The sequence below is a fragment of the Meriones unguiculatus genome, chromosome 9 (genome assembly GCF_030254825.1).
Source record: "Meriones unguiculatus strain TT.TT164.6M chromosome 9, Bangor_MerUng_6.1, whole genome shotgun sequence".
NCBI classification, from domain to species: domain Eukaryota; kingdom Metazoa; phylum Chordata; class Mammalia; order Rodentia; family Muridae; genus Meriones; species Meriones unguiculatus.
In genome coordinates, this window is record NC_083357.1 from 37,278,087 (window position 1) to 37,294,289 (window position 16,203).

The window sequence follows — 16,203 nt, forward strand, 5'->3', positions numbered from 1 at the left end:
TCATACTGTACAGACTGCTCAGACCCTGAATAACCTTTTAGCCAATGTAGCTCATGCCTTAAATGTACAAAAAGGAATTAATGCTCAACTAAAAGGAGGCTTGATGGTGTTCAATCAGAGGATTGACCTCGTGCAGGAGCAAATTGATACCCTATGGCAAATCGCTCAACTTGGCTGTCAATGAAAGTATGCTGGACTTTGAGTCACTAGCATACAACATGAGAATTTTCCCTGTGCTGCAAATCTGTCTAAACAATTGTCTAGCTATATTTTAGGTAATTGGACTGGAGAATTCGATACTACGATGGAGCAGCTGAGAGTGGCCATTGTCACAGTAAATTCTACCAGAGTGGATGCAGGACTAGCCACAGGATTATCATCAGGGATTGCTGCAGCCATGAATCATCTGAAGGAATGGGCGGGCATGGGAGCATTAGCAGGCCTTCTGGTGTTGGTCTCCTTGGTTTGCCTGTGGTATATATGCAAGACTAGAGTCTCACAACAGCGTAATGCAGCCATGACCATTCAGGCCTTTACAGCCATTGAAGCAGGACAGTCTCCCCAAGCATGGTTGGCTACCATAAAAAGCTAAAATGTTATGCTCAGGATGCGAGGGTAAGCACTGCACTCAGGGTCAGCCGCTTTGGACCCAGAGAAGAGCATGTCTGATTGCATGCGGGTTGATGCCCCAGGTCCCGCCTCTGAGAAAAAGGTATCAGACGGGTCTGATGCTCTTTGGGTGGATGACACCTAAATGAACATCTGTACAAAGTCCCAATTTATTTCTAATATCAGAGATCAGACCTCTACTCTTGCCTGATGCGTCTAAAACAAAAAGGGGGAACTGTAGAGAGCTGCGGAATGCCGCACCCTAAAGATGGAGCTGGTTTCTGCCTTCCACCTTCCCGATGGTGAGTGCTAATGCCGCGCCCTAAAGATGGAGCTGGTTTCTGCCTTCCACCTTCCCGATGGTGAGTGCTCTCTGTCACGAACGACTCCACATTTGGCTAAGGCTGAGGATCTGGCTTGCTTCCATGTATGTGGACCTATCTGCATTGCCCACGTGGCATGCTGGGGTTGGCTACCCAGAGGCTATTTAAGCTGTGGGCTGGCTTCCCCCAGGGTCAGATGATTGTTCAAGGTTCCTGAATAAACTGCATTGAAAAAAAAAAAAGAAAAAGAAAAAAAAGATGGGCACACATAATAAAGGTTCTTTTTAAAAATTTTTCTTAAGGAAATTCTAATTCCTTAGAGGTCATTTTTGTAAATAGTCAAATAGTCAAAGGGATAAACAAGCATCTCTTGTAATTACTTTTGCCAAGATGGTTACACCTGAAAACAGCCAAGGCAAACTTCCTCCAGTATTTCACAGGAGAAGCCCCCTCCCTGGGGACAGAGGAAGAGCAGCCATAGCTGACTTGCAGCAAACTCCAGAAGTAGTGTGGTAGCTAGAGTGGAAGGACAATTAGCAAGTAAAGATTCTGATCTTGAGCTCCCAGGTGAGCAAGGACTAGTGTTTAAACCTGGCTTTTCATCCTTCAGACTGAGGCACACTACCAAGCTGACCCCAGCACAAGGGAACAGAAGTCTCAGCCAGGACAGGGAGGATCTTGGCAGCATCCCTCCCTGCTGGCTTCTCCAAATTGCTCTATCTTCTTCCAAATGATCTGCAGAAGAACCAGAGAACCACAATTTTAAAAGTGACTTCATCTGCAAGAATCAAATTTACTTTGGCAGTTCTCTGAAAGGGGAAAACAGACAACTAATCCCTTCTCTACTCTCTTCCCATAACAAAATGAATAGTTACAACATAAGGCCTATTGGAGCCAAGTCCAATTACAGAAAGACATTTGAAGATCTGAAATATTACACAATGTATAAATGTGGAGAAGCAATTTTGAGGCTCATTAAATGTGTAAAGACTTTCTTTAAATATCCCTTTGTTTTTATCTGACTAAATTGGCACCTTAGGATCATAAGGAGCCTTTGCTTCCTCCAAACATCAAGAAATGCTGGGTACAGTGAGCAGTTTTCAGGAAACCTTGGGGAGGCAATGTTGCTCCTATTTGAGGGAGGGTTCATATCCATTTGCTTTGTTTAAGCTTATCACCAAGGATAATTAATTTCTGTTGTTCCTCTTATGAGTTGATTTATCATTTACAGAAAGCATAAATTTTAAATTTGTATAACATTGTCAAACACACTCAGCTCTAACATTTTTTGTGTGGTTTTTTTTGTTTTTTTAATTTTTACTTTTTTATTTTTTACAATTTATTTATTTTATATCCTGATTTTAGGCCCCCTCCCTCATCCCCTGCTGGTCCCACCCTTCCTCCTCCCACCCCCTCTCCCTTCCCTTAGTCCAGTGAAAGGGGGAGTTTTTCTCCCCTGCCATCTGACTCTAGTTTATCAAGTCTCATCAGAACTGCCTGTATTCACTTCCTCTGTGGCCTCGCAAGGCCACATAGTCAGGGGCAAGTGAACAAAAAGTAGGCAACTGGGTTCACAATAGAGGCAGCCCCTCTTCCCATTACTGGGAGAACCACATGGAGACTGAACTGCCATGGGCTACATCTGCAACTCTAACATTTAACAGCACTTTACAGTAAGAAAGGTGTATCATAAAGAAGAAGATTAAACCACTGGGGGAGGCTCACATATGAACACAAATGATAGAAAATTTAATATCACAAACTTCTGAATTTTGAAGGTAGGTTTGTCCCCCAAGTTTCATACGCTGGATGCTTGGTCCTCAGTGTGATGACAGAGTTGAAGTAGTAGAGCCTTTAAAGGGGACCAGTTGGGTATGCAAGCCTGTGATAACAGCACTCAGATGACCAAGGCTAGAGTTTTACATCAGCCTGGGCTATAGTAGGAGAACATTACTTAAGAAAAAAAAAAAAGGGCAGGAGATAATGAATAATAATTAAGTAGTAGAAGCTCCACCCTTATGAATTAAATTATCTACAAAGAATGGATTGGGTCTTGTGAGAACAAGAGCAACATGTGCTTTAGTCCCTATTCATGGTCACTTCCTTTCTTGTTTCTTTACCATTGTATCTTTTCTCACAGCCCAAATAAAATACTGATGGGAATCAGCTCAAAGGAGAAAGATTTCTTTTGGCTTAGATTTTGGTCCATGTTCACCTGCCTGAGGCGAAACACAACATCAAGGTGGCAAAAGAGGCTGCTCAACTCAGGACAGCCAGAAAAAAAAAAAAAGAACCAGCAACCCATTTTCTCCAACTAGGCCTAAACAAGGCTCCACTTCTTAATACTCATAGGCTATGAACTCATCAGTGGGGTATTTCATTGATAGGACTTAGAGCCTGCCCTCATGATCCAACCACTTCTCAAGGATCCATATATGAACACTTTTTCACTGGGGACCAAACACACAAGTTTTTTGAGGTCTACCTCAGATTCAAACCATAACAGCTATTATGTAAAGCAGCCAGTGGTTTTTTTTTTCACCAGAACACTAGCCCCATTATATCTGCAACCTACAGTATCTAGAGCTGTGAGCCAAATAAACCTCTTTATTTTGCAAGTTATCAGCTTCAATTACCTTGTTATGCAACACTGGACAACTGAGATACAGGGAGTATACAGAAGCCAAATACAAATCCATTTACAGAGATCCAGAATTACTAGGAAGAAAGGAAAAACATCCTATACAAACATGTACAAACACATGTACAAACATCAAGGGTCATTTTAAGTCAAATAAAGCAATGGACAACAAATACATATCAGAAGACTTGTAGTTCTCAAGCTTGAACTCACTCATTAACCCATGCATCTATCTGTATTGCAGCTGGTAAATATTTATGGAGACAGCACAGTCAGTACCATGAAGGATTTTATGATCTTAGGAAAAAGAGGGTATTACTGACTCCAGCAAGCATCCATTAACTCCTATTAATTACCAGAAGCTGTGCCAATAACACATGAGTACTGGGCATCACAAAAGCCATCAAATTTCTGCAAGAAGGAAGTTCCAGAAGGATCTAGAAAGGCAGCTGGAGAAATCCCTCTGCCAAAATTTTATTTTATTATTTATATACATTATATATATATATATATTAATATATATAATGTATGTGCATGTTTTATATGAATGTTCACATGTGTGTCCATGTATGTAGGTGTGTGAATGCATGCATAGTGTACATATAGAAGTCAGAACATAACCTTGACTGTAAGTTTTTACCTTCTACCTTGTTTGAGAGAACATCTCTTTGTTATTCACTACTATATATGCAGACTAGCTAGCTTGGAAGATTCCAGAAATCCCCAGTCTTATCTCTTCTCACTGTAGGATCACTGGCACTGTAAATGCATGCAAATTCAGCCAGGTTTATGGGGGGGTCTTAGAATTGAAAATGTAGGTCTTCATATTTCTGGGGCATTTGATTTATCCACTAAGCCATCTCTCCAGATCTCCATAATTAGAAACTCATGCAGTGCACACCTACAATTTCAGCTACTCAGAAGGGTGTAATAAAAAGATGGTAATCCCAGAACCAAGATGGGCAATATATAGACAGTCTTCGTAGAAAAGAAAGGAAAGAAGGAAAGGGAAGGGAAGGAGAAAGCAAAGGATGGCAAAAGAGGTAGGGTGAGAGGGAGAAAATAAAATTTAAAAAAGGGGGGGAAAGGAAGTAAGGAATAGAAGAGAACAGAAAATTGTCAGGTGAAGAAGCTGGGGAGTACTGTCTGCCTACAATTGTACCAAGCAGTAGCAGTGGTCCTGATTTCTCTGTGGTTTCCCACTAAGCCAAGTTAGTAATATTTCTATCTTTAACTATCTCTTTCTAGGCCTATACTCCTTGAAATCCTGCATCACCAGTCTTGTGAGGTACTCTGACCATGGACATGTCTATACACACCATCTATAGCTTTGTTGCTCTCAATGATTTTCAAAAATTTCTAAGAGATATTAACTAGCTATGACCTACCATTGTTTTTGCTATTCAAAAGCTAAGCAACTTATTTCAAACCTTGCAGGGGAAAAAGGACTTAAATAGTCCAAGAATGTTATCAACCAAAGCTGAAAAGGAATTGGCTCTGGTAGAAAGGAAATTACAAGATGCATATATAGACCTGTATTTTGGTTATCTTGCCTTCCACTCATTCTCCCACAGGAATTCTTATGCAGAGGAAGGACTATGTCTTAGAATGGATATTTTTGGCACACAAACAAAAAAAATAAAACCTATATAGAAAAAGTTTCTGAATTTATCCTAAAAGGAAAAATGAGACGTCATCAATGAGCTGGAAGAGATCCAGCTGAAATTGTGGTACCCTTTACCAATGCTGAGACTGTGTCATTATGGGCAGAAAACAAATATTGACAAAGATCTTGCTGTGCATTTCTGGGAGAAATCAACAACAGATACCCAAAAAGCAAGTGACTTCAGTTTATACAGTTTATGAAAGGAACCAGTTGCATTCTCCCTCTTATAATAAAATTTCTGGAGTTACTGCATTTTACACAGATGCCAACAAATCACAAAAAAAAGCAGGTTATAAATCAGAAAATGTGAGTAAAGTGATAGAGAATTCTTATGATTCAGTTCAAAAATCAGAATTATGTGCAATTCTCTTGGTATTATCAGAACATAATGAGCCCAGGGCATAACGAGCAAAATAGAAATACACACACACACACACACACACACACACACACACGTTTTCTTTTCGGCACCTAGATACAGATGGGGCAAATACAGAATCACTACGTGAATTACACCCAATTTAGTGGCAAAGAATAAATAATCAATTCCAGTGTCAATTGCAAAAGCATTTGTCTAAATATGGCATACATTAATTCTTCCCATGTGCCATTGGCCAAAACATATCACATGGCTAATCCAGAGCTCAGAAACTTATTGCTTCACATAGAGTTCTCTGACAAAGTCTACTCTGGCTCTTTAATGTCCATATCTACCATTGTTCTATAAAGAAAATCCTTCACACTTCTCCTTGGGAAGTTAGTCCTTTGGGTGTAGGCAATGTTTTTCTTCTTTTAAGTCACATAGAATGTGAAAATAATCTCAATATAAAAATCAGCCTATAAAAAAAATCAGCCTATAAAAAATATCAGCCTATAACAAAAGGATCTAACTGTACATATGTATGAAAGAATCTGACAAACCTGGGTGAGAATCAGTTCAGGAAGAAACTTATGAATGGCAGCTGGAAGGAAACAGGTTTTTCACAGTTGAAATGAAAATTTACAGGCAAGAAAGACAACAATAGTCCAAGTAATGATGGATTGGGATTTAAGATATCAGTATGAATGAGCCAGGGATTTATATATACACATATGCATACAGGCAGAAAAGATTTATGGTTTGTACATATTAACACACACATTAATTTTCTGGCTCTGTCAGTTGAGAGGGATTATAAGGAATGACACCCTAATAGCACTGAGCACATGTCTTGATTTTTAACATCTTCCTGTAATGAAAGAAAGCAGAGCTCTACGGTGACATGGCTGATTTTAGGACTGGAGCAGGAAATTTACAAGATAAGCCAGTTGCATACACAAGATAAGCCAGGGTCTGGGAACTAAGAAAGTGCTACAGAAATACCCACTCCTACAAGAGGATATCAAAAGAATATGAAGTCAACTGAAAGAATTCCCAACAGCCAAACCTTCAATTTGAGCAACAAAAGAAATAACAGTATTAGATTTAGGGAAAGAGAAAATGGATCAGAAAGGGAAAACAACAATCAATCACTCATAAAGAATTCTAAACAATTTATATAACCCCCCACATTTTAAGTATAGGCTGCATATAATGATTCTTACCAAGCCCAATATGAAAAGAGGGGAACTAAGCAGCTTTACAACAGACACACAATATAAACACTGTTTTGTTCAACTGGCAATCAGACAAGTCTCATGCCAATCACAAGCAGGAGAATTCCAACTTCAAGTCCTGTATAGCACACATAGCATGACATTTTCTCAAAAACAAACTACATAAATAATGACTCATGGTAATAATGTATTGATAACATATACCCATTCTTTGGTGTAATAAAAAGTGACAATTTTCTTCTGTGACATTCCTACCATAAACTTGTGATCCAAGTCTAATAACAAAAACAAGAGCAAATTTCTACTAATAGACATTACATACAATATCCAACTATAAATATCAAAACTGTTAAGTTCATCAAAAAAGAAGGAAGAGCTAAAAAAGATTGTTTTAAAATTTCTGACCAAGCCACATACCTGTAATCCCACACTCAGGAAGACAGAGACAGGTGGATCATTTTGAGTTCAAGGCCAGACTGGTCTACAAAGCGAGTCCAAGACAGTTGGGGCTACACAGAGAAACTGTGTCTCAAGAGAACAAAAAAAAAAACAAAAAAAAAAACAAAAAAAAAAAGCAGGGCAAAAAAGTGCCTATAAATTAAAAAAACTCATGACTACATAATGCAGAAATATAATTGAAAACTAAAGATAATTTTTATCATGGATAGGAGTCTAGAACAAGGATGTTGAAAGAGAGGATTCAGCAAAAGTTCAGAAATTGTATATAAACTATAGACTTTTAACAATATACAAACACTGGTCAATTAATGAGGAAAATGCGCCACTCTATAGTGTCAATAACAAAGACATGGTAGCCCTCTCTCTGCTATCATAATATTTTATAAATCTATATATCTATTTTAAAATAAAAACTTTAAAAAATTTAATTGATGGGCTTTTTGGTAGAAAGGTGAGAACAAAGAAAAGAGTATAGAAAAGTGAAAAATATCCTGGCTGAACAGTGGTAAATACAAATTAAAAGTTTAAAAATGTGTATAAAACTCAGAAGCTCAAGGGCCTGTAGAAGCCTCACAAACTTCTAGAGTTTGTGGGATCCCAGCAGAGAATAAAGTGGCTGAGACTGCATTCAGAAAGATAATAGCTGGCAAGCGAAACATTTAGATACATGTGTGAATCCAGTTTGTAAGACTAAGTAGGAGAATTAAAAGTTTGAGGCCAATATTACAAAAAGCAATCTACAAATCAAAATACCAACATGATATTTTGTAGAACTTGAAAGAACCTTTCTCAACTTCATATGGAGAAAAAAGATAGAATAGCTAAAACAATACAATAAAAGATCTTCTGGAGGTATCTCCATCTTTGATTTCATGTTGTATTACAAAACAATAATAATAAAAACTGAGTGGTACTGCCATAGAAACAGATTAGTTGATCAATGGAATCACTATGAAAACCCATAAATAAACCCACAAACTTACAGACACTTGATTTTTTTACTATTATTTTTTTATTTAACTTTTATTAATTACACTTTATTCATTTTGTATCCCCCCATAAGCCCCTCCCTCCTCCCCTCCCAGTCCCACCCTCCCTCCCCCCTTCTGCATGCATGCCCCTCCCCAAGTCCACTGATAAGGGACTTTCTTTCTGATCTTACTCTATCAGTTCTCATCAGAAGTGGCTGCATTGTCAGGGTTCTAGGTTATCTCCATGAATAGTCCTTGGTTGGAGTATGAGTCTCTGGGAAGTTCCCTGTGTTCAAATTTTCTTGTTCTGTTGCTCTCCTTGTAGAGTTCCTGTCCTCTCCAGCTCTTACTATTTCCCACTTCTTACATAAAATTCCATTCACTCTGCCCTACAGTTGGCCATCAGGCTCAGCATCTGCTTTGACAGTCTGCACGGCAGAGGCTTTCAGAGACTTGATTTTTGACAAAAGAAAAAAAAAAGCCAAAAACCATACAATGGAGGAAAAAAAGCAGTTTGAACAAATGGTGCTGGTCTAAATGGATGTCTACATGTACAAAAATGCAAATAGATCCAGATATATCATTCTGCACAAAACTCAAATCCAAGGGGATCAAAAACCTCAACATAAAACCAGAAACCCTAAATCTATTAGAACAGAAAGTGTGGAAGAGCCTTGAACTCATTAGCACATGAGACAGCTTCCTGAACAGAACAACAGCTCAGGCTCTAAAATCAACAATTAATAAATGGGACCTTTGTGAAAGACTCTACTTATTGAGGTATTAAAGCCAAACTTTGGGCACTCTACAGGGCATCTTATGAAAGAAGGGAGCGATAAAGACGTGGAGAGTATAAGAGCTCCTAAAGGAGATCATGAGAGATATAAAAACTGAGCCCTGAAGAGAATGATACCCCAACCAAGGACAATTCATGGAGAAGACCTAAAATCCCTACTCAGACTTAGCCCACAGACTCAGTATCCAAGTGGAATCCCTAGTAATGGGATCAGAGACTTTCTCTGGCATGAACTCAGTGGCAGGCTCTCTGATCACCTCCCCCAAGGGGGGGGTGGCTACAGCCTTGCCAGGCCACAGAGGAAGACAAAACAACTAGTCCTGATGAGACCTGATAGCCTACGGTCAAATAGAAGAGGAGGAGGACCTCCCCTATCAGTGGACTAGGGGAGGGACATAGGGGGAGAAGAGGGAGGGAGGGTGGGATTGGGAGGAGACGAAGGAGGGGGCTATAGCTGCAATACAAATTGAATAAATTGTAATAAATGATAATAATGAAAAAGAAAATAAATAAATTAAATAAATAAGTAAGTAAGTAAATAAATAAATAAATAAGTAAATAAATAAATAAATGGGACCTTTGAAACTGAAAAGCATCTGTAAGGCAAAAGTCAGTGTCGATAGGACAAAACCATACCCTACAGATTGGGAAAAATCCTTACCAACCCTACCTCTAAAAAAGGGCTACTACATAAAATATATAAAGAACTCAAGAAAATAAGCACCATCAAACCAAATATTCCAATTTAAAAATGGGGCACAGAGCTATACAGAGGAATATCAAATGGCCTTACTCATCAAAGAAATGTGAGTTAAAATGACTCTGAGATTCATCTTTACACCCATCAGTATAGCTAAGATCAAAAACAAAGTGACAGCAATTGCTGATGAGGATGTAGAGCAAGGGGACCACTCCTCCATTGCTGGTGGGAGCACAAACTTGTACGACCATTTTGGAATCTGGCAGATTCTCAAAAAATTGGGACTAGCTCTATATCAAGACCCAGCTATACAACTCCTGGGTATATACCCAAAAGATGCTCTACCACACAAGAACACTTATTCACCTATTTTCATAACAGCTTTATTCACAATAGCTAGAGTCTGGAAACAACATAGATGTTCCTCAACTGAAGAATGAAGAAAGAAAATGGTACATTTACACAAGGGAATAATACTCTGCTATAAAAATAAGGAAATCATGAGATTTACAGGCAAATGAATGAAACTAGGAAAGATCATCCTGAGTGAGGTAACCCAGACCCAGAAAGACAAACATGGTATGTACTCACTTATAAATGCATTTTAGCTGTATAGTACAGGACAATCATATCACAACTCACAAACCCAAAGAAGATGAGTAACAAGGAGGACCCAAGGGAGGATGCTTAACTCCCACTCAAAAGTAAATATAGAATAGACAGCTGAAGTGATTGAAGGAAGGGAGCAGGGTAAAAGAGGAAGTATGAGAAAAATAATGGTCAGTATCAGCCCTGGGGAAAGTGGGTCAGGAAGAGGACTTGCAGAGAGAAGAGAAACCTTGGGTGGGGACTTATCGGTGACAAGCTGGAGACCTATGACAGGGTAAACTCATGGGAGGGATATGAGGGTGACCCTAGCTAGACTGCTGGCAACAGGGGTCATGGAGACTGAAGAGGCCACCCTGTAACTAGACATGATTCCTAGTGAAGGGAGGGGAACACCAACCCACCCACCAAAACTTTGACACAAAATTTACCCTGCCTACAAGATGTGCAGAGACAAAAATAGAGCAGAGATTGAGGAAATGTTCAACCAAAGACTGTCTCAACCTGAGACTCACCCCATGGGAGACAGCCACCCCCTGATACTATTAACAATACTCCACTATGCTTACAGATGGGAGCCTAGTATAGCTGACCTCTGAGTTGCTCCACACAGAAGCTGATGGAAACAGGTGCAGAGACACACAAACAATCATTGGTTGGAGTGCAGGGATCCTTTTAGAAGAGTTGGGGGAAGAATAGAATGACCCAGACAGGGGACAGGAGCTCTACAAAAAGACCAATAGAGCCTACTAATCAGGGGAGTCCAAGGGGGTCCTGTGGAGACTGAAGCACCAACAAAAGACCATGCACGAACTGAACCTAGGCCACCTACACAAATATAACCAATGGGAAGCTCCATCCTTATATAGGTCCTCTAGTAAGGGATCCTGACAAGAAAAATTCCAGGACACGTAATATATGAAAACAGTCTCAGATTAAGCAAAACTAAGGTAATTTATTACAATAAGACAATGCTTTAAAACTGGCTAAAGATGGTGACATAAATGAAATGGTTAAAGAAACAATCTTAGCATATCAGAAGGGATAAGAGAGCAACAAGAAGAAAGTGTGCATTAAAAACTAAAGGCTTTGCTTTCCAGAGTTCTGAACATTTTCATCTCAATATATTCACAGTGTTGAAGCTACTGCAAGCGTTAGAAGGAAAAGGTTGTAAAGGGAGTAAGAAATCTACCTCACCAAAGAGGTAAAAATACTGACAGCAGTAAACTACATCATGGCTTATGCACACTGTGATACCTGAAGCCACTATTGTAAAAGAACATGCTTAGAAACAGAGACTTGCAAAGAGTTTGTAAATCAGTTTTAAGAATTAGAGGTGGTAAGGAAGCTAAACAACAAGGAAGACCCTAGGGAGGATGCTTAATTCTCATTCAGAAGGCAAACAGGATAGACACTGATGCAGAAGAGAGGTTACAGGATGGAAGCCTATCATAGGTGTCCTCTGAAAGACTATAACCAACAGGGAGTTGAAGCAGATGCAGAGACTCACAGCCAAACTTTGGGCAGAGCGCAGGGAATCTTATGGAAGAAAGGAGGGATAGAAGGACCCAGAGGGGACAAGAGCTCCTGAAGGAGACCAACAGAGCCAACAAATCTGGACCCTGGAGGCCCTTCAGAGACTGATGCATCAACCAAGGACCATGCATAAGGAGGACCTAGACCCCATGTTCCAATGTAGCAGATAGTCAGTTCACTCTCCATGTGAGTTCCCTAGTAAGGAGAGCAGGTGTTGTCTCTGGCAGGGGCTCTGTTGCCCATTCTTTGATCACTTTCCCTTAGAGCAATCGTGCCAGGCCACAGAGGAAGAGGATCCAGGCAGGCGTGATGAGACTTGATAGGCTAAGGTCAAATAGTAGGACAGGAGGACTCCCCCTTTCAGTGGACTAGGGGATAGGTATAGGAGTAAGGAGGGAAGGAGGAGGAACTAGAAGGAGATGATGAAGGGTGCTACAATGGGAATATAAAGTAAATAAATTATAAAAAATAAATAAAAATTTAAAAAGAACCATTGGTGATCAGGTTGTAGTAGAACATGATTGTAATCCTAGCCCTTTATAGTTGGAGGTAAGAAGGTTGTCAGCTTGAGGCCTACTTGGGCTACATAGTTTTTGTTTTGTCTCAAAACAAAACAAAACAAAAACAGAATGAAAATATGAGCTTCCATACCTTCTTAATCTTGTAGCAATCAGAGTGATCAACAATTTAAAATCTTGTGTTCCAAAATAAAGAAGTAAATTTGCAGCTGATTTACAATAGTGTATGCAAGAAATGATTCATTGTTTTAAATGAAATGCAGAGTTTTACCACAGTAAAATATCTGTTCTATGGAGAAGGGGAGTTTATAAACCTAACGCCAAGAGCATAAACTATGAAAGAAAAGCAAAGGACACAAAACTTCATGGACAGTAAAAAATGTTCTGCTCTCTAATGGACTCTTAGAAAGGTAAGATGAGATGCAGATCACATAGTTGACAAAGGTATCCTACCTAAAAGAGCAACAGTAAAAACAAAACAAAAACTCAAAGCAAGCCAATTATAGAATACACACACTCACAAAGGGAGAGAGATTTCCTAAAGAAAACATGTGGATTACAAAGACAAGGAAAGATGTTGGAAATGGAAAATTAAGGTCACACAGGTTATTGCCACATGCCTGAACAAAGTATATTGACATTACCAAATACTAATGAGGATCCTTCAAGCTGGAGTGATCATAGATGGATGGTAAAATACAGAATGGTAGAATCACTCTGAAAAACAACCAGCAATTCCTCAGAAAATGAAAGATATATTTACCATACTACCCATCATTTGTATTCTTGGGTAGTTATCTCAAAGAAATGAAAATTTACACCCACATAAAAACTCATACAGAATTGTCCACAGTAAAGTTATTTGTAATAGTCCCAAGTTTTTTTTAAAAAAAGTCCAAACACCTTATAATATGTGAATGTTTAAATAAACTATGATATATTTGTATCATAGAATTAGAAGGATGAAAGGAGCAAACATCTAATACAAGAACAACCTGAGTAAATTTCAAAAAAAAAAAACTAAGTAAAAAACCAATATGAAAAGCTCATATGCAAAATTTAAAAACAATAAAATAATGTTTGTTCTGGGGAGGGGGTAGTTTATAAACCTAACTCTCCACTAAATATAAATTTTAAAGTAACAGAATTGCTTAAATTGGAAAAGATCAGTGGCCAAAACAAATGGTGATGAGAAGGAGGTAGCAGATGGAGAGAACACATGGAGGTGGCTGCAGGAAGAGCCCTCATGGGATGGAAATGTCTGTATCTCAACATCAGTGATTATGGAGATCTGTGAGATGAATGAGAACCACCCCATACCAGTGTTGGTCCTTGGTTTCAGTACCACCTTTTACATACAAAAGATAGAACCACTGTGGGAATAAAAAGAAAAAAAAAAGCAAAGAAAAAACACCTCAACTCTGTCTGTCATCTTCCTAACACCCCCCATGCCTATAATTATTTCAGAATAAAACATTTTTGAAGGAAGTTGATGAGTTTGTCCCATTTGGTAGAGTGCTCACCTAGCATGAATGAGGCACTAGGTTCAATACTCAACACCACATAAACCTGGCATGGTAAGCCATGCCTATATACCAGCATTTGCGAGATAGTGGCAGGAGGATTAGAAGTTTAATGTCATCCTCAACTATATAGCAACGTCAAATCCAGTCTTGGATAAATGAAACTATGTCTCAAAGCAAAATTCAACCAAAGAAACAATCAAGAAAAACTGCCAACCCTCTTCTGTATTGTCCCCCAGTTAGAGAAGGGCTAGGAGTTTTTGTTCCATTCAGTTTCTTCAGAGACCAGAAGGGACCAGAGGATTTTACTCCAGCCAATCCACCTGGTGACCAGCATTATGCACCTGCTCAGAGCTTCAGCCCTATCACATAGTCCTAATGTCAACTCAGCCACTCCACCAAGGAATCGAATTCAAGCTTCACTAGCAAAGCAGGAAAGGAGCAGATGAACAAAGAAGTGAAAGATAAGCAATCATATCCAACACAGCAAACCATCAAACTCTGAAATTCAATGGGGAAGAAGGAAAAGACTATTGGTAGACTAGAACAAAATCATTAGAAAACAGAAATCCCATTTCAGTAACAATCTTAAGTGTAAATGTTCTCAATTCAGCAGCAAAAACTTGACTGGATTGAAAAACAAGAACTATCTATTATCTCTATGAAATATACAATTAAAAAATTGAGTTTCAAATGGTAGAAATCCAGCTACCAAATAGTTTGTCTAAGGGTTTGTCTATCTTGTTGATTTTCTCAAAGACCAGCAATTTGGTTTCATTGATTCCTTGCATTGTTCTCTTTGTCTCTAATGCATTGATTTCAGCCCCAAGTTTGATTCTTTCCTGTCATCTACTCCTCTTGTGTGTGCTTGCTGATTATTATTATTATTATTGTTATTATTATTATTATTATTATTTTCCTAAAGCTTTTGGGTGAGCAGTTAAGCTGCTCTCCAATTTCATTATGAAGGCACTTAGTGCCATGAACTTTTCTCTTAGCACTGTGTTTCATAAGTTAGGGTAAGTTGTGCCTTCAGTTTCACTGCATTCTAGAAAGCCTTTAATTTCTTTCTTTATTTCCTTCCTCATCCAGTGGTCATTGAGTAGAGAGTTGTTCAGTTTCCTTGAGTTTGTAGGCATTCTGTTGTTTCTGTTATTGTTGAAGTCTACCTTTAATCCATGGCTGTCTGATAAAATAGAAGGAGTTCAATTTCAATTTTCTTGTATTTATTGAGGCTTGCTTTGTGTCTGAATATGTGGAAAATTTTGAAGAAGGGTCTATGAGGTGCTGAAAAGAAGGTGTATTCTTTTGTGTTTGGTTGAAAAGTTCTGTAGATGTCTGTTAGGTCCATTTGATTTGTGGCATCTGTTAGTGTCATTATTTCTCTGTTTGGTTTTTGCACTGACAGCTCTCTGCGCTACACAGGGCTCCCTGACTCACTTGGCGTGGAGGCTGGGATACAAAGCCAAGCAAGGTTATGTCACTTACAGGATTCATGTCGGCCATGGTAGACACAAGCACCCAATTCCTAAGGGTGCAAGTTATGGCAAGCCTGTCCACCATGGTGTTAACTAGCTAAAATTTACCCGAAACCTTCAGTCTATTGCTGAGGAGAGGGCTGGATGCAATTGTGGGGCTTTGGAGTCCTGAATCCTTACTGAGTTGGTGAAGATTCCACATATAAATTTTTTGAGGTTATCCTCATTGATCCATTCCATAAAGCTATCAGAAGAAATCCTGACACCCAGTGGATCACCAAACCAGTCCACAAACACAGAGAGATGTGTGATCTGACATCTGCTGGCCACAAGAGCCGTGGCCTAGGAAAGGGCCACAAGTTCCACCACACTATTGGTGGCTCTCACCGTGCAGCCTGGAGAAGGTGCAACACTCTCCAGCTCCACCGTTACCGCTAATACATGTAATGTTTGTAAAATTCATACCCAATAAACAATTTAGGACAGTCAAAAAAAAGAAAAGAAAATGGCTATATCACCAATGGTAATCTTGAGACTCTATGCAACTTCCATTAAAATTCCAAAGACATTCTTCAGAATAGACAGACAATACAATTATTTATATGGAACCACGACAAGATCACAAACAGCCAAAGCAATCCTTAGAAAAATGAACACAGCTGGAGGTATCATAATTCCTCAAATTATGTTACAGAGTTATATTGGAAAGGATACCTGACGCTGTCATAAATAATAAAAACTAAAAAATAAAATAAAAGACAAACCAAAGAAGCTGAACAGA

The 16,203-nt window shown here is 38.9% G+C and overlaps 1 pseudogene; it reads left to right on the plus strand.

Annotated features, from left to right (window-relative positions):
* Window positions 1-2,741: 2,741 nt before the first annotated feature.
* Window positions 2,742-15,905, plus strand: LOC110543189 (large ribosomal subunit protein eL15-like; annotated as a pseudogene).
* The last annotated feature ends 298 nt before the right edge of the window (window positions 15,906-16,203 follow it).